Consider the following 20,385-nt stretch of genomic DNA (forward strand, 5'->3'; position numbering starts at 1 on the left):
ATGAAATCCCAGTAATATTCACCCCATTTTCTGAGGCTGCCAAAACTCTGTACTGGGAAGGAATACGGTCCCATCACAATTTCTCCAGCTGGGTGTTCATCTATTTTTAATTTCTATACAGGGAAATGCAACAGATCAATGTTCTTCCATCAGCACTCAATTTATACCAAGAAAATTGATTATCCAGCCAGAAAATCTAGTTAATTAATTCCCCTTAAGATCTGTCTTTACTAAAAAAAATAGTGTTCTGGGGTGCAGGGGATGAGCAGCTGTGCACTGAAAGGTCGCCTAACACACCTGTGTAACTTGGCTGGGACTATGAAGCACGAGGACTGTAGAGATATAAATCTGAAATATTTCTTGTTTTATTATCAAGTGGCTGATCTACGGGAGTGGACGTGAGGTCATTAAGATCAAGTCTCTTTCTCAGGGGGTGTGCTTTCTAGAGTAGAAAAGAGACATTGCACAGGAGCTATTAACTTTGAGGGAAGATGAGGCCATAGCTGGCAGCCCACCCATGCTGCACAAAGCCTGTTGTGGGTCAGGAAGATGCCAGTGCAGATGCAGGTTGGTGAAGCAAGCCCCAGCCCTTGTGAGATGCCATAGCCATGTTCTTGCCACCCTCAGTGAAGCCGTTGGGTGGCCAGCACAGGGATCCCCACATGCCTAAGTTCAATTTACCCTACAGAAGAACCCTACAGCAACCCCCCCGCCCCAGGGCTGGCCGTCACCATACCTACGGAAGAGACCATACAATCGCAGAATATCCTGAGTTGGAAAGGACCCATAAGGATCACTGAGTCCAACTCCTGGCTGCATACAGCACCACCCAAAAACCAGACCATATGGCTACTAGTGGTGTCCAGACACCTCTTGAGCAAGCTCCAGCAAGGCTGGTGCCATGACCTGTGGAGCACGCTCCAGTGCCCAACCAGCCTCTAGTGAAGAACCTTTTCCTGATATCCAGCCTGAGATGCCAGGGAATGAGGAAATTCATAGTAGATCAGCCACTGCCCTCCAACTGCCCAGAGCAGATTCATGGGAGCATCCCATCCCATCCCATCCCATCCATGGTGGGAGGTAAGGAGAGCAGCCTTGCCCTTTTTGTAAGAAGCCAGGCATGAGATCTGCAGAGCTGAGGCATCAGACACCTTTGGCAGCTCTGACCATCACAGCTCTTTCCTGTGCATTGTCAGCAGCACATACAGCATATGGGGTGGCTGTGCTCCAGGCTCTAAGGCTGTGATGGTCAGGGGAAGAGGAGGGGAAAGCAACAGGGAGAAAGGGAGCAGCAAGCCACCCACACCGTCTGCTGCTGGTGCCCTGACAGCTAAGCACCACCTAAAGAAATGTTTGCCTTTTTAGTTTATTATATAACAACACATATAAAACTGCACTGTTACATATGTGATTGATATTAGTTATGCATAATTGTATATTTTCAGTGTATGTGAAATACAGTGCCAGTGACCACACATCAGAGTACCTGGCACAGCATCTCACAGTAGGGATGTGTAAAAGCCACATGGATTTTACTGCTCCATGCGCTGACTGCCCTGCTCTGCAATGGAGAGCTGCTCACCCTCCCACACTGCTCTCTCTCTGCCTTCCTTCAGCAAAATCTTTTGGACATGCAAGGAGAACAGCACAAATTCTTTGGTTTACAGAAGATATTTACCCACTGATGCTTAACATCACAGAGCCTAATGATTTGAACAACTCAAGAATCCTTCTTTTTTTTTAAAAAAAAATTGCCTTGCTGTTTTCTAGAACAACAAAAATGAGATTTCTGTGCTAACTGTTGCCTGCTCTGGCCAGGCTGGGTGGGTCCTCTCTATGTGCCAGGATTGGCAAGGGCAAAGGTGGCTTGGCAGTAAGAGAAAAGGGTTTTCTTTTGGAGTGGACTGTAGGTACTCCAGCATCTCCATCCGACCTGCAGCAGTGCTGCTTCCATGCTGCCTGGGACACTGTGATGGCCAGAATGCCACCATGAGGGACTTCTGGTGACTTCACCATGAGGGAACATCAGACTACTATGTCAAACTTTGAACCACAGAAAATAAATGTGAGATGGGGTGAAAGACATTAAGGCCCTGCAGCATGTCTGGAGAAATGAAATGAAGGTGTGAAGGGTCTGTAGCACAAGTACAGAGAGGGGCTGAAGGAACTGGGATTATTTACTCTGGTGAGCAGGAGGCTCAGGGAGACGTTATTGCTCTCTACAATGACATGAAAGGAGATTGTAGCAAGGCTGGGGGGAAGGAGTCAGCCTCTTCTCCCAGGCTGCCCAGAGAGGTGGTGGAGTCACTGTCCTCAGAGATGTTCAAGAAATATGTCAGTGGTGCACTGAGAGACAGGTTAGTGGGCATGATGGGGAAGGGTTGGACTAGATGATTGCAGTGGTCTTTTCCAACTGTAATTATTTTATGATTCAATGTCTCATTTCTCCATAAAGCCAAACTGCCAACTCATTAATCTCCATCAGGTGCTCCAAAGTAAGTGCTCTTTTCCCAAAGCAACACAGCTGGAATTAATCTTGCAACATATAGTGTGAAATAAATCACAAGGGCAGCACAGGCTGGATGCTTCTCTCCTTCTTTTACTTTTTTTAATAGGAACACAACCTCTCACCTGCCAAACCTGAACTATGGTTGTGGAAACAAAATCAGTAACAAAGATCTGGGTTTGCCCACCTGGTCTTGCAGGAGAAATACCATTAAACCACAGTGAAGCTATATTAATTGTTTTTTTTTTTTTCCTTTGTGTGTGTGTGCTATGAAAAACAAACAGACAAACAAACAAACAAAAAAAAACCCACAAAAATCAGGTCTGCAGAGCAGCAGCTAGCAAGCCATAGTTGCTAAATATCTTTCTGAAAGGAGGGAAACCATCTTCCAGCAAACAGAATGGTATTTCTCAGCAATGCACTTTCATCCACTTGCAAGATATCCAGCTCCCATCCTACCCCACCAACTCAACTTTGGTTTCCCAATATGGAGAAAACTGCTGGTGCTCCCACTGGTAGTGTGAAACATCCCATATAAGCTGCCCTGTGCCTGTCCAGCTCAGCTTACTCAATGCTGAAAGATGTGGGTGAGCTGCTGCGCTCACTGCATTTGAAGGATCCTACCATAAAACAGTGTGAGGTCAGCAATGAATTAAAAAAAAAAGAGTGTGTCTTCGTAGATCTCAGCAGCCTTGTCTCCCAGCTGTATGCATTACATATGAATGCAGCAGCAAAAACTCCAAGCTCCTCTTTCTATGGATATCTTAATCCCAAAAGAAACTCTCCTGCAACACTGAATTGTTTTGGGCAATCTCCACATGCCTGAGAGGAGCCTTACGATGTGTAGGACTTCTCTCCTTGGAGCATCCCAGGGCAGTTCCTGTCTCCCCTGGCAGCTCCTGGCCATCCTGTTCTGGCACTGCAATCTTTATGGGGAGAGCTGGCACAGCTCCTTTGGCACATCTTGTCCTAAAGTCCAATTAGTGTTGTTTATGCTCAGATAGTAACTGAAAGGATAAAAAAAGTGATGCTTCAGTTGGTCAACAAGAGCGAGGGGATAAATGTAATTAAAATAAATGCAATATATTGTGAGATGCTACCATTTCATTAAAAGTATATGAATTATGCATGTGTCTCTCCTACAGCCTGTAAACGTGGGCTCAAGCAGTTGCTGATACGCTCGTTCACGCTAGCACCCCATGCAGCACATGGCTGCTTAATGTCCCTCTCACATTCTGTACAAATCTTTAGGGGTAAATAAGAGCATACATGGGGTGTCTGGACTTATTGCTTTTCCACGTTCTCAGGCAGCCAGGCTTGAACCTCATTCCACGCTGGGAAGATGGAGAACACCTTTTGGGTACCTCATACAATATCAGCCCCCAAAATCATGCCCTTTAGTGGCATACAATGGCCTAAAGGGAAGCAGTAGGGAAGGGACCAGGAGAACAGTAGATAACTCACAGGGCTGAGATATAAGTAAGAATCTCAGAGGAAAGAGCTCAGCACTCACAGCTCCTCAGAGCCAGCACTGCCCCACAGGGCTGGGCTAAGCTGCCAGCAATCTGATGGCAGGCCCTTTCATTAGTATGGAAGAGCATCCTCCTGTAAACAATCTGCTGTCCTTAGAAGTAAACAGGAAGTCTTTCCCATCAAGGCAGACAGATGCTCTTTGCGGAGCTGCCATGCCCATCACAGCAGATTGCATGCAGGGCTATGCCATCCATCTTCTTCTAAAGGCTGCTTCCCTCCCAGCTCATCTACCAAATGCAGTGAGCAAAGTGCCGGGAGAAAAAACAGATCCCATTATTATTAGCAGAAAATGCAACTGCCCATTATGAAATTAAAACAGGAAGTGAAGCATCTGGGGGAGGTGGGGAGGGAGATTTCTCCCCCTAATCACTTAACAGAGGTCTACACATAGAGTTAGAGCTTGCAGTAAATCACGTCTTGTAATTGGCCAGATGTGCAAACTTATGAAACATTAATCCAAATGTTCCTCTCTGGCTGATTTACTGTTGACATGTTCCTCATTTCCATGCCTTACAGAAAAGAGAATGGAAAAGATCTTTCCCTTTTCTTAGCATGCTTTCACAAGTTCTGCCTGTTTCTTCTAGTTAAGCTTTGGCCTGGGTTCAGCAAGGCACTTAACGCTGCACCACATGACTGTCTCTCAGGCCTTGCCCAAAATAGATGGGGAAATTCAAACAGCATCCGACTGCATGTGATGCCAGGACTTCACATCATGAGATTTCTGACTAGGTGCATTTGATCAGCCAGACTCTGCTGTTTTTCTGCATGCTTTCTCACTGATGAAAGAAATTATACATAACAAAGCCTTGAAGCTGTGGCCTGCTGTAAGAAAGATAGGTGGTTTGTTTTCCTCCCTTCATGGCTAGGTCGGGATAAACACGTTGTACTGAGCTTGCAGGGCTCAGGAGATGTATGGATCTCATCTCCTGCTGGATGCTGGAAGCAAAATAAAGTTCTTATAAAAAAAGAAATAAAGTTCATATAGTGGGATTTCATCTAAAACATCCACATGGAAATGGGATCACTTCAGAAGGACTAGCAATGAACATACAGGTATCAGTTAGATACTGAACCCAAATAAATGTGACCTCTCTCAAAAAAAGAAGTCCTATTGGCATTTCTACCACGGAAAGACAATGGACAAATGCTGCATCTGCTTCAGAACAGCCCAGTTAGAACTTTCTGTCCAATCTGGAGCAACTGGGCTGTCAACAAGAATATGAGGTAGCCAGCATTGGTACACAACATGACTTATAAGCAGTTAATCTGTTTGGTCTAGAAATTGTGCAAATGTAAACTCTGCTGTTGGTTGATAGAATTTCTATTGGATACGTACCACTGGGATATAAAAAACCAACACAGTGATTTAACTCTTGTTTTCTAGGAGTTGTACTGCAGAAAGCCCAGACATAGCACCAGCAAGGAAAGGGTAAGCAGGTTGCATTAATGTTGAGGTGCTTGAGATGCTTCTGAAGGCACAGGCTTGCAGCTGTCATAGGGTAACTCAGAAAACAGGCTGAAATCCACAGTAACGGCAGTCCTACAAAACAAACTTTCCTAGCTTCTGGGCTCATGAGAGGCAGGGAGAGGGCTCTTAAGGAGAGACTCCAAGCCCCTTTCCTTGGAGTCAGGGTATACTCTGTATTTGTCAGACTTCTCGAGCTAAAGAAAGGAATAAATCCTTGCTTCTGCTCTGAAAAAACCCTGTCATTCAAAGCTGAGAGAGGTCTTGCTTATCATGATAAAGAAAATTCAAGGCTTGGCACTAACCAGGGAGGGCACAGTGTACTGTAATCAGTGTGGTACAAAAAGATTTGAAGAGAAAACCTATTGAGAGTCCTGAAACCCTAGGAACCAGAAGGACAGAGTAACTACTCCCACATGAATCAGCACACATGTTCACACCTGGAAGAAACCTAAACAATACCTCAAAGGAATAAACAGCTCCATGTATTTGCTTCGGTGGCTTTCCAAGCTTGCTGGAAAATGCTTTATTCGTAGGCATATCTATACTCTTTAATCAATTGACATCCTTTTCTTTCTGCCCGAAGGATTTACTCTTAGACCGTATTGTTTTGTAAATCACAGAGAAGGTTCACTGGAATTGTTAAACTTCACTGAAATTTTATGCACAATGGCTGTGTCTCAAGCAGGATAAACAAGCAAATTGATCAAGGTCTCCTGGAAGCAGAGCTATCTGATTCTCATGCAAAGCAGTAAGGTGAAACTGATCAACTGCCCTTCTGAGGGGGTTTACAGTTTGCTGTTTTGCAGAGCTACCATGGTCTGCAAGTACAAAGGCAGAAATGCGCGAGGCAGAAAAGGCAGCCAACTTCTACCTTCAGCATAGGTTCAGGAGAAGAGTTGGGAGAGTTATGGGGATCAGGGAGGGATGGAAATGTACTTAAGAGAAACTGTCATCCCATTTGTCTTATGCTGTGACCGTGGAAACATTTTGCATACTGCTTCTAGTGGGAGAAAGAAAAAAGTCCTGAGAATGTTTTCTATTCCTTAGCTTAGGAAAACACACACAAGACCTTAACCTATAAATGTTCCATGCTCCTGTGTGCATTGGACTTCAAACCTTTTGATGGATGGATAAGACATGAAAATCATCCAGATGAATAAAAGTCCATTTCTTTCCCATATTATCATGCTAGTAAATACCACTGATTCTTATCTGCATCTTTGGCACCTAAATTATACATATATATATACATAAAATAAAATAGCTCACACAGAAGTAGAAACATCTATGGCCTCTTTTGCTACCACTCCACAGCTAGTAAGAATCTAGAATCTTTAAAAATAATAATAATAAATCATAAGCCACAACTTGTGACTCAACGTAACTCTAGCTGTGGTCAAGGCAAAAAAGGGATGCAGCAGGCTGAAAGGAAGCAGTGCACATGTGTACACAAGAGCTGCTAAAATAAATTACTAGAATACTTCCAAATGCACACTGAGGCTGGGTGGCACTGGCAGCTCTCTGAGTGAACCAGAGGCATAAGAGCTGGAAGTAGTCTCACTGCAGAGGACAGCATTATGTATGGTTTATTCTGATCTTGGACAGAGATACCATTGGAAAGACTGGTCCTTGCCCTTCTGTGGCACAGTGCTCCTGCTGCATGCTTTGTGCCGCTCCTAGGTTTTTGCCTTTGTACAATTAAGCATGTAAAGGCATGGATCTTCTGGAAAATGAATGCAGTAACAAAACAGCTACTTTGTTCATTCACCTTGCAAGACCTGAAAATGCAAATATTGGCTGAAAGAAGGTCGTGAGTGTAGGGGTGGTAAGCGAAAACAGAATGTCCCTCATGAAAATTAGATTGGCTTCAATGAATTAAGAAACCATCCTCCACAATGCATGGAGAAGGCTCGTCTGCTCCTGGGGATAATATCTCTCAGAGCGACTTGCGATACTATTGAAAACTGGAAATTTGAAAAGGGTATTGAGTACCTGGCAGGAAGGTGGGGCCAACCTAGGGGAGCTCAGCTGCATGCAATGCACCTGAGTGACTGGAAAGGGAGGAGCCTGGATCCACCCCTTCCCAGACCTCATTTAAGGGTTGGCAGTGGAGCTGAGGGAGTTTCCTTAGAAGTCTTTGTGTGCTTGAGGCCTTGCAAGGGTAAGTAGTCTCTTCTTTATCTCTGTACTCCCTGCTGTCATGTTTGAGCAGTTCCTCACTTGTTGTAGTCTGGGATTGTGCTGCTCTGCTGTCATTATTGTGCATTATATTGTGTCATAGGCCTTAAAGAAAGGGGGGGAAAAAAGTACTGAATTTTCCAGTTCTTCCCTTCTAATGTTCTGTATGATTTTAATGTGACATAGCTGTAATGATATTGGTTGGAAAAGATCTCCCAATCTTATTAACCTGAGTTGATTTAAGAATCAGTATCTTTAAGTAGATCAGTAGCTTCTGGTTTCTTATTACTGTGTGGGTTTCTTCCATCCCTCTTATCAAACAGTAGTCAGAGTGTTCAGAGATGCTCATCTTTGAACCAATGTGTTCACTGCTGGATGAAAGAAAGGAAAAATACGTGGGATTCTGACATGAAGGGTTCACTATTCAGATTGTTGTTGTTTCTCTAAGATTTACTGTAATCTCCTGAACCATTATACAAATCAGTGGGAAGACCAAGAACAGAGTCAGTGAGAAGGCAAAAATGCCTTGCCATACCTTGGTCAGAGCTTTACTACTCTGAAGACTGCAGTGATAGTGGAGATGGGCTTTCTTTCCTAAAATTCATGTGAAACTGTCAACTTCAGGAAAGATGTTTCCTAATGTTACTCAGGTTTCTTTTGCACTGCTTTGCCTGCCCTGTCAGGTAAGGGGTTAGGAAAAAGTTATGACACTGTCAGTCAAATTATATTGCTGTACTGCTTACAGCACATCTCTTGTAACTTCCCTTAGCAAAGAAATGGAAATGAGTAAATCTCTTCTCAATTGACAAAAAGATATTCAGTTTGCTGGAACTGGTGAGATAAGTCTAGGGCATCCTGCAGTTTGTCCCAGCCAAAAGAAAGATTAACCTGCTTTTGTATGGTGGAAAGACTGTCTGCTGTTACATGATCTAGAGTCAGACAAGATCAAAAATACAGGCAACAGTAAGCTGAAAGGCACTGGCACAAGGCTGAAGGGCACAGTAGGTGACCAAAAGCATGCATCCTGAATGCCCAGACAGTGTTCTGGCAAGTTATTTTCATCTTTTATTTTTTTTCAGTACTCTTGAAGAGATCCGTAATAAAATGAAAATGAGATTGGGAGAGGAGGAAGGAAGGGAAGTCATTTAAAAGTAAAAATCTTTTGTTAGGGCATTTGGACACAGCTGAGTTATCCAAGCCTTCTGCACCCTAAGGATTTAATCCTGTTATACTTAGCATTTGCGAAGCAGATCATATGTACCATCTCATTTTGCACTGGGAAAGGAAGCAAGGATTTTAGGATGTTCTTCATTACTGAAACAAACATTACAAGTAGCTCTAGGTTTCTGGTGCTAGCCATGTAGAGACCATTATAACCATGTCAAATGGGGCAAGGGAGTTGGCGTAGGGGCTGACAACAGAGGGAGCGACTCACAGTAATTGTATGCAAAAATGCCATATCACAGCAACAAAATCAGATGAGTAATCTGGTAGCTAGCCTTCAGGGAGCTGCCTGGCTGATCTCAGAGATCTAACTGCAGCAAAATGTCAATGTTTTCATACCTCTGACATTTCTTTAGCTTCAAGAGGCAATAGTGAATCCTCCTTGTCTACTTAATAAGAGATGACTATATCAGGAAAAGCAGATAACACTTCTTATCTTAAGAGACAATACTGAAAACAATCTTTTCTTACTGAATTTAAGAGTAACCAGCATAGAAACCTGGCTAATTAACTAAAGCCATCAAACAATCCTTGAATAGATTTAGTTTCAAGTGAGAGTGAAATAGATTTAATGCCTAGGACTCATCCAAGCAGCTCTGGCAGGTCCTACCTTTTCTGCATCTCCAGAAAGGTTACGTTCAAGGAAAAGTTGTCTGTAATGCACAAAGCAGAATGAGGCAGCACTCAGGGCTTAGTAAGCTTACGACATCTCACAAGAGCGTGTAGGCCAGGTGACTGCTGCCATAAGCTGGCACAGCTCTGTTCTGCTCACAGCCTCATTTCCCTTCTAGGAAATGAGGCAAATAGAGACTGGTGAAAATAAGTGTGTCATGACATTTCTGAAGGGCAAAATGAGGAGACTGAGCTGCTTTGAAGTTACTTTCAGTTTTATAGGTAACGATAATGATGCAGGTGTTCCTTTTAAAAAAAGGCAGATGCTCCTCTGCACACGGATGTACCAGTAGGACTATAAATATATATCATTTTCAGACATCTCCAGGGAGCAGCCTAACTCTTGTAAGAGCTCCAGTAGGCAGCAACCTCAGTATACAGCAGAGGCTGACACTGGAGATTTTCCTGCTCAGCCAGGACAACTGTCCTTTAATCAGCACAAATTTAGTATGGCTACCAAAAGACAGCAATATTTGTTGCTTGAAGAAAAGCACTGTGGGACTGAGGGGAGTATGGAAGAACCTGGGCGTATCGGTGGTTGTATGGGACCATTCCACTTCATCAAGAAGTGCTTGGTTACTCTGCTGCTGCTTTGTTGAGGTAATGGGATATTTGACCACTTTGGCCATTATGAGAGTACAAGGTGACCCTTGCCACTGCCCTGCTCAAGGCATAATGAAAAACATGAGGCACTTCCAAATCTGTTTCTGGGTTTCTGCAGTCTGGCAAAAGACACTTTGCCAAAGGTGACCAACCAAGTCCCAGGGCCAAAGCAACGTTGCTGAGTCAGCACATGGCTGTATTATAACTGAAAGGTAGCACTTGATGTATCTGAGGTATTAGCACATGTGCCTGCATCTGTCAGTTTAGTCAGCATCGGCTGGGCAAGGATGATTGAATCAGAGGAGAAATTATCAAAACTTCTGAGAAATGCAAAGAAATAGGGGCTTGATGAGCAAATGACTCCATAACCCCTTCAGGTCTAGTAACAACAACAATATCTATCCTTGGCAACTCCATGGCTGTCCCACAGAACTGCTTCATGGTCTGAGAGAAATGCTGCTTCACGCTGGCAAAACTCTGTCAGATGGTGATATTTTCCTTGCCTGGGGTTAGGTTTCTTAGCTGGCAGACTGCACCATGTGGGAGGATCAGGCGGGCTTCACGCCTGTCCCATATGCTGCTCTTCCTCTGTAATGACACAGGTTTGCAAGTCTGGTTGAAACTAAGTGAACAGCAAAACAACAACCCTTATCCTGCTGACATGTATTTATTTTCAGGTAGATGCCATGCTTATTTGTGAAGTTTTCCTGGTACTGCCAATCTTCAAGGCCTTCTCTGGTCCTGTTTGTTTTCCTCTTGCTCTCTCTATATGTCTGCATTGCCCTTGCAACACAAGTCCATCCAGACTTTAGGCACCTCTTCATTTTTTGCACCCCACTTTGAAATGCATTGTCGTCTTCAGCTCCTTTTGAGACCCCAGGAAATTTCTGAGAATAAATATTTGCCTGTCTTCTTATTGCTCACAGTCAGAAATTCAAATATTTGGGAAGCCAAGAGAGTGTGTTTCTACAAAGGTAGAAATAGAAGTGCGCAGTTCACTCTAAATGAAAATGTGAGCAGCAAAATAGACTAAATTAATCTTTTTCTCAAAGATAACTTTTAATGAGGCAGGAGTTCTCTGCAAGTTGAAATGTTTTTGCTGTTCTTCTAAAAAATTCAAATAGAAGAATAAATTACATTTTGTATAACTTTCTCTTTAATGTGATTGAATGGGGATGTTTTTAATTAAGACAAATCTCTATGTTGATAGTCTTGATTAAAGGGGCTTTTAAATAGTTTATCTGCCTGGCTACTTTCCTTCCTAAAGCTCTGAAGAGGAAGATATCTTTCATGTTGAATTTAAATGCTTATTATCCCTTTGAACTCTGCCAGTACACTTATTTGAAATATTATTCTTCCCTTCTAGCCTGTGGTGTCAGCTCACCAAGAGGTTTTAGTAATGCCACTCTCTGGGGAACATTGCTGGCTTAGCTGAGCCCTGAACAAACAGGTGGGGGTAATATTTCAAAGACTGCTGTGATCTGCTGTCTCATTTCTGTGCCAGCCCTGTAATAGGGACTCATGACATCTTATGGTTCTAGCACCAGAAACAATGGAGCTTTGGTTTTGTCTGTGGGCCTTGTGTTACAATAACGCTAATAGCTTATAAGTAGTGATCTTTGCTCAAGGCATTCCCACTGCGGTTAGCAGGGAGCAGGAGTAATCTGGGCGGAAGGGAGATGGGATGGGCAGGTTCACAGAAAATCACTTTAGATGCGGTACGAATCAATAGAAATGTTTCTTACAAAGCCTCCCAGTATTTTTTTTCTAATGATGGATATCGCAAGTGTTTTCTGAGCAACTGGAGTCCTCTTCAGTGTACAGACCAGTGTACAAGTGCACTCGTGTTCTTTCCTTTATACTCATCTGCAACACATTCCAGGCATCTGCCAATTTCAAGTATGGCAAGAAGCTCACCTGAAGGTTACACAGCTGGGCATGCATGAACTGCAGGCACCTGCATCTACTAGGAAACCAGCATGCTTGCTCACTTGTGCCAGAGAAAAAAATGAATCCAGTCAGTGCTTATGAATGATGCAGTCCTCTGTGGCTGAAACATTGCCCTCCCATCCAACAGTGGAAACTGTTGGGGCAGATGCATAAGCAGGAGCTGTCATGAATAAATGGGAATTCTTATTCAGAAGGGCATGAAGCTAAAGTTTAATTTCCTTCTGCAGCACACCTGGGGTCAGAAGCAAGCAGCAGGTGAGCTGCTGGTTGTTGAAGCTATGCACAGTGAGGGGAAGAACTTCTGCCTCCAGTAATCCCAGTAACAAGAAGAGGGTGGGCCTGTGAGGGAGTCTCAGCCAATTCTGAAGAGCAGTTTTGATTTAAGAAGGGCTTACAGGAGCACCAGGCTCTGCTCAGGCCTTCTTCCAGCCTCCTATGAAACCTCCCAGCATGGGGAAAACTGGAAGGGGAGAAGCATGAGGAAATCATGTCTCTGATGGCAGAGGACAACAGTGAAGGAAAGGGGGGAAATGATGTGAAGGTCAACTGTTCAAACAAAAGAACAAGGAAGCACTGTGAATGTTTGGTCTTGTAATTCTGCCTTGTGCCTTGTTAAGCCGGCAGTCGTTGACTTAGCCTGTACTGTCCCTGTGTCTCTTGGGCCTGTGGCCAGCTGTATCACTAAATGTTTCATTTGCGACCTTTGAATAGTATTTATTTTCAAAATGAAGTAGGATGGTAGTCTGTATGGGGGAAAAAAACAACATTATAGTGCTGTGGAAGAGCTCCCTCATGTCCCTGAAGCTGAAATATCAACACTGCATCCCAAGCCTACACAGGTCTCCTGTAAATTGCTACGGGGTCCCTCCATTAGCACAATTAGAACTATAAAGTAGAATTATCTTCTATTAAGAAGTAGGCCTTTGCTTAGCCATAGTTCTGAAGATCTTTGTGTGTCAAGTTTTTCAAAATGGTTAAATATGCTTTTGACAGTTGCCCCAAAAGTAGAACTCCAAAAAAAAAAAAAAAGACAAGATAAAAATAAACACCGATCAACTCTTTCATTTATTGCAAGCTGTCAAAGGGGACAGGTTCAGTGGAAAAATGAATGTGTGACTGTGTCATTAGGAGTTGAGTCACCATACATGCGCAGGTAGCTGGGCGGAGTGGCTGGAATGACTGTTGCTAACCTCAGCTTCAGCATGGCCTGGCTGTCAGGAAAAAGTTTCTCAGAAGCAGGAGTTTCTTGTTTTCTGAAACCTCTTTTCAAACTGGCAATGAAAAGCCAGAATTCTCTGAACAAAGAGAAGTGAAGTATCAAAACTCAATTTTCTGGTGATAACTCTTTGGATAAGAGCAACCTGTATGTACGTATATGAATATAACAGTCTTCTGCTGTAAGTTTGAGGAAAAAGTTAAGATCAAACAAAAACTCTGGTTTCCTGAAGAGAATTTTAAAAAGACACACTTTTCTTGACATTTGCTGGAAAATACTGTCGATATTGGTACTTTCCTACAAATACAGGTTTTTATAAGTCTGAGGTTTCTTTCATGCTGTGTGGTTGGGCACTGGAGCAGGTTCCCCAGAACACATGCCATGGCACTGAGCTTGCTGGAGTTCAAGAAACATCTGGATAATGCTCTCAGACATATGATCTGATTTTTTTTTTTTTTGTGTTGTCCTGTGTGGAGCCAGGAGTTGTACTTGATGATCCTTGTGCATCCCTTCCAACTGTACTGCTTTGCAAGTGTGACTTCCACATCTCTCTTGCTCCATCCTAGAGGGAATATAATGGCGTCTGCTCCTTACCTAACACCGTGTTGCTTGCATTCTGCACAGTTTAAGTCATTGCACCTCCTCAGCCTGTCATGCACTGTTCTCTTGGGATTTTTTTTCTTCAGCATGTGGCTGGCACTTGAAAGGACTAATGGCATGCACAAACTCATCTCTCCTGGGGATGTCTAGAAGAAAACTGAGATGGCAGATTTACAGTGTCTACAGATGGCGTCAGCAGCAGACACCAGCTCCTCTGCTTTTTCTGTTTAGTTTCAGGTTTCCGCCTTTCTGCAGTAGGTGGAAGGACTTTGTCCCAGCAGTACCTGGGGTCCGGGAGGCTGCAGGGTGCTGGCAAGAGAATGCTGCTGCTACCAGTGAGAAGTACTGAGCAAACCTAAGCCTTTTTGCCACCTGCTGCTCCATTTAGTGTGGTGCTGGCATATGCAAATATTTTCAAGGGCATTGGGAGAGCTAAGCACACATGCAGGGAAACAGAATGGCAGAGCGGAAGAATTTTTTTTTTTCTCTGAGTACCAGATTGACGTCTGGATTTTTTCCCACTGTTTCCCTTTCCCGCTGATGAACTCTGGTTTCAGTAAATGCTGTAAAGATTATTTTCCTGTCTTAAATCAGCATAGCAACAGCATCAGAACAAAACTCAAAGCATCAAGTTAGCAACATCCTGAAAGGGCTTCAGAATTCATCATATGCTGTCATTTATTTGAAGTATAAGGGAGGGGGTTCTGCATGGAGTGCACTCTAGGCTGTTGGCAACCTTTGCTCTGTGCACATGTTGGCTGGCAAATGAAGACAAGTCAGTTAAATACCCATTCTTTAATTAGGTTTATCCCTGTAAGCAAGAAAAACATTGAAGTAACCTGAGGATATGTTACATAGCTGCAAAATAGAAACATGAAGACATAAGTTTGTTATTTCACTACAAGAAAGGCTCTTGAGGCCCTGGAGCGTGTCCAGGGAAGGGCAGTGACACTGTGAAGAGTCTGGAAAACAAGTTTTATGGTGAGAGGCTGAGGGACTGGGATTGTTCAGTCAAGAGAAGAGGAGGCTCAGGGAGACATTACTGATCTCTACAGTGTCCACAGACAGGAGGTTGTAGTGAGATGAGATTGCCCTCTTCTCCCAGGTACCCGTGACAGGAAGAGAGGGAATGACCTCAAGTTGCACAAGGGGGCGGTTTAGGTTGGGTATTAGGAAAGATTTATTCTCAGAAAGTGCAGTGAGGCATTGGAACAGGCTGCCCAGGGAAGTGGTGGAGTCACTGTCCATGAAGGTGTTCAAGAAATGTGCGAGTGTGGCACTGAGGGACATGGTTAGTAGGCATGGTAGGATGGGTTGGTGGTTGGACTGGATGATCTCAGAGGTCATTTCCAGCCTTAAAGTCTCTGTGATTCTATTATTTATTTCTGGTGTTGCATAAAGACCTTAACAAGAAAATACCAGCCATTTATCCTTCTTTGGTTAGTAGAAGCAAGAGGAGTAACTGGTACTTCTAGATCCTTTCCAAAGGACGCAAATTATCTGCTAACAACCCCTGAATGCGATGTGTTTGCCCACACACTGACTGGCTCATGTATTTTATAAAATAGTCCTGTACTCTGATATCTTTGAGGAAATATCCCATTCTGACCTCTTTGGCACTGCGAGAAGTATAACTGCAATTGGCTAGTTTAAACCAATAACAAGTAAAATATTAATGTGTCTTTTTTACATTATTTGCAGACATTTCATGCTCTTCAAGGCTCTACTGGTAGCAGACCTTTGGGACAGATCACAGTGAGGTAAATGGCTTTATGCTGGGTTCACTCCTGCATCCAAGGTTCCAGGTCTCCCACACACCTCACGGATGTCAGCACAATCTGCACTGAGGCTTCTGAGAGGCTCCATTCGCCTCCTATTCTTTGATACCAAATGTCTTGGCTGCAACTGATTTTTCTCCTTGTTTTAAGCAGCAACAAAGGTGCAGGTCGCTCTGAAGTCAGCAATCGCTCTATACCCATCTCTCTGACTTCTATATGAGCACAGGTAATGAGCACAGATGTGCCTTTCAATAACGGCATGCAGAGAGTGCTGTTTCAGACAAAAGTGAGGATTTACAATGTAATTTCCTGTCAGTGCTATGCAGTTGGCCCTACTACCTGAGAAAGCCTTTATTTTCCTACTAGTTATATGCAGAGGGCTCTGAATCTTTCCACCCTAAAATCGTTCCTCATCTCTCTGTGTGTATGTCGTGCTCCCTCTGTTGCTGATGGCTCCCACTAATGCTTTACACACGTTCAGTGGGTGAGCGCGGAAAGTAGGCTGGAAGGGACCCTGTAGCTGTCGTACTGCTGCAGACCTGGGGGTCCCGAGTTCGTGGCGGCTCGGGCAGGGTCCCCGTCCTCTCTGAAAGGAGGGGACAGCCCAGCAGCACCAGCGGCGGGCCCGAGCGGGGGGCAGCGCTCGACCTGCGGTGCCGTGGCGCCCCTCGGCGGCCCGATGCCGCTACTGCCCGCATCCTTCAAAAGGCGACGGAGGCGATTTTCTCGGGGAAGCCCCAGGCAGGACACGTTGAGGCCGTGATTCCCCCTACGTTACCGAGGCCGTGCCCCGGCATCTTTGGGAGAGAGAAAGCAGCTGGTCCCGGGATTTCATCCCTGGGTTGTCTGAAGCAGATGTCCCTTCCTGAGGCTTTTGCTGGAACGGGTGCAATGCGAACGTGTTACCCTTGTTTGAAGCTGCCCCAGCTTCCACAGGCAGGAAACAGCAGAGAAGCAAACTAAGAGTTCTTTTCTCCTGCCTGCTTACGCCCACTTTGAAGACAAGGGTATTATCATTATTGTTAATTATTATTTCTTTGACTATTGCTCTTATTTAGGCTCTGAACTGTCAGGGAAAGACTGTTCTCCAGCACACAGAACTTTTAAAAGAAACTTTTCCTGCAGTTATCTGGATGGAGTCTCAGGAGGAAATGGGGATTTTTTTTTTTTTTTTGTTAATTCTTATTTCTGAGTTCCTAACTAATTAGTATGAAATGACATTGTCACACATGGAATTAATTGAATTCTGCCAGTACTGCTTAAACTCCTTAAAACATTCCTACCTAAATGAGCTCTTTGCTAATACAAGCTGAATTTTCAGCTCTCTGGGCCAATTTTTGCACAATAAGTAAATGTATTTCTGCATGGGGAGGCCTCAGTGCAATGGCCTCTATTGCGAGTTCTAATAAAAGGCTGCTCTGTTTTGGCTCCTTATTAGAATAATGCTATAAATAGCCTTTTGTAGCAAGGACTTTATAAAAATGGGGATATTTTTGCTCTAACACCTCCTGGTGCACATTGTGCCACCATCTGGCAGATCTGGCTTCCAGGGCAGCTCTACCTCCCAGCACTTCATTCATGCTGGGGTGGCATGGAGTGCCAGAGAGGTAAAAATACACAACTTCAGAGAAAAGAAATGACTGTCTGATGTAAACAAGCACACGCATACACACACCACACACAAAACCTGCACCATTTCCATATGCTTTGGGAAGGCTCCGTAGTGCTTGCTGAAGCAAAACTCATGCTGATTTAGTGACTAAAACTGCAGGGCTTAGTCTTCAGATTGAAGCATGCTATGCTTTCAAAACAGAACTCAGAGACACTGCTTTTTTCCCACATTAGATTAATTTTACAGAAAGAGTGTTGTTGTGAGCAGTATGGGCTGCAGAAGCATGATGGCCGTTGGATCAAGACCAGATATGTAATTCCATGTAGGCAGGAAAAGCAACGTTTACCAGTGCTAAGCAAAAGATGATCTAATGATCTAAAGCAGTTTTTATTTGGATGGTAACATACTGAGAGTCAGCATTTTCTTGTCTTTTTCCAAAAGATGTGAAGCAGTACCATGCCTCCAAAAGCCTTATACATCCCTTGCCTAGCAGCTTTCTGAAATCCCACACATCTTTTCCTTCGCTAGGTTTCTTTGTTTTTCTAAGATGACCACTGTTTTTCTCACAGAAGATGTTCTTAATTGTCACCCAACATTTTTTCCTTCAACAAAACTCTTGAAAAATCTCTGACTGCAAGATATTCCTAGTATATTTTCTTTCATATCTAAGTCACTAACACAACTACCGTGTTTTGTACTCATGGGTCATTAACTACAGCATGGTAGTTCTTCTCAAAGCAATCAAGGTGACTGCTTAATTTCTATAATTTGTATTGCTGTTTAATTAAGGGAAACCTAAGATAACTTACTGGCAGGGCAAATACATATACCACATTGAACAAGTTTGCAGTAAGGGTTTGAGGAAACAGCATATGGATTACAAATTCCAGTTGAGATTATTGCAGAGTTATTGCAAGAATGCTGTTGTTTTATTAGCATTGGTGGATACCTACTGAGTTTTTGACATGTCGACTTGATGGAAATAGACAGGAGCATTAAAGTTTAAGGAGCTTTTCTTGAGGCATAGATATGTTGAGGAAGAAGCTGTAAAAACTTGACCGTATTCTGGTTTTGGGAGCACACCAGAAACAGTAATAAGCTGCCACGAGCTGAGTAAGGAAGCTGAGCCTTTTAAAAGAGGACAATTAAATGGAGAAAATCCATTAGATTATGGATAGAAGAAGGCAAGCAATAGTTGCTTCTTCTGGTGCAGGATCCCGTGTGCCTGACCACAGAAGCAGAGGGGAAATCTGTTTCAGATGAGTGATCCCAAAAGAATGAGCACAGAGGACACGCATTAGAGGTTTCAGTGGATTCAAACTCTGCCAGCATTGCTGGCCTTTCCACAGCCCTCTCCCCATGTCAGGTTGTTAAACGACAAGAGGGTTTTACCTCCCAGTCCCCTCAGTACAGAGCTACAGTCACTCCTGAACAACAAAAAAACTGGAGATTGAAACAAGATTTATTTTTGCATCTGTTATCTAACGCATAACTCAGGCATGTCCTACCTGAGGCCTATGTCACATGCAGCCTGGCGTGGTTTCCAGTGTGTCCCACTACCTGCCCTGCACCATCACCGCAGTTTAGCTCTGTCCCACCAAGCGGCTTGGCCTGGCCCCTCAGCATCAACTGAACATCTGTGTGCTATTAAACCTGACAGAGCTGAAACCAGAGCATGGAGTGCTCTGCATGGAGAGCACCTTCCCACCAATATTTCATTACATGTTGTTGCTGTGTGACAGATGGCAGCAGAGGAGCAGTCTAACAAAATGGCATCTGACATGGAAGTGCAGGTGGAGCAAAGGTCATCACTGAATCCCTCTATGTGGAAAAAATTGCACCCACTGAGATTCACTGACGCCTGCTCAATGTTTGTAGAGACCAACAGAGGCAAAAGGTGGTGTTTCAGAAGTGGTAACAGTGACAGTGAGTCACCTCCAGCAGTACAGATTTTTACAAGCATAGCATTCAGACTCTTGTTCACTGCTGGCAAAAATGCAGAGTTAATGGTGATGACTATGCTGAAAAAATAGTGTTTTGTAGCTAAGAATGTGCTCTATTAAATGGTGTTAATGTGCTGTATGTATTTGTTATCATTGCCATGGAAATAGATAGGAGACATTACTTTCACTGCAACCTATGTATATGCAGTCCAAGACAATTCCTTTTCCTTTAGTGTGGCCCAGGCAAGGCAAAAGGTTGGACACTCACACCGTAACTTATTCCTGAAGCTTTCATTTCTAGTCCAAACAGCCCCAAATGAATGAACATGAATGAACAGGGGAAAAGTATATTTTGAGCAATATGCAGAATCAAGAGACTAGCCTCCAGGGATGAGTGAGAAAAATCCCAACCTCCAGTTCTGGGAATGGATGGCTAGATTGAGCACCAGCAAACAAAGAAATTGTCCAGGATAGTGTGAATAAATCATAGAGGCATTTTGGCTACTGGATCTCCCTGAAGCAGAAGATAATAGCTTTAGAAGCACTGGAAATCACCAGACCTCTGACTCCCACTGTTGCCACTGGAAAAGGCTCCCCAGGGCAGAGGTCATGGCCCCAAGCCGCTGTAGTTTAAGGAGTGTTTGGACCGTGCTCTCAGATGTAGGGTTTGATTTTGGGTGGTCATGTTGGAACCAGGAGTTTGACTTAACAATCCCTGTGTGTCCCTTCCAACTCAGGATATGAGTCTGTGGCTCCATGCTGAAGGACCACAGCGCCTTCTAGCATGTAGTTCATATATAATGTGTCATTTGTATGTCCCACCCAGGAAAGGTGTCACCAAGTTGTGCAAGCCACAAAGTACAGCACATCAAAAGTTTGAGCATTCAAGGATTAACACTGCTCATGAAACTAGTTTCATAGAATCACAGAATGGCTTAGGTTGGAAGGGATCTTAAAGACCATGTAGTTCCAACTCTGCTGCAATGGACAGGGTTGATACCCAACAAACCAGGGTGCCCAGGACCCCATCCAACCTAGACTTGAATGCTTCCAGTTAGGGTATCTACTGCTTCTCTTGGCAACTTGTTCCAGCGTCCCATTA

The sequence above is a fragment of the Lagopus muta genome, chromosome 3 (assembly GCF_023343835.1).
Source record: "Lagopus muta isolate bLagMut1 chromosome 3, bLagMut1 primary, whole genome shotgun sequence".
Taxonomy (NCBI): Eukaryota; Metazoa; Chordata; class Aves; order Galliformes; family Phasianidae; genus Lagopus; species Lagopus muta.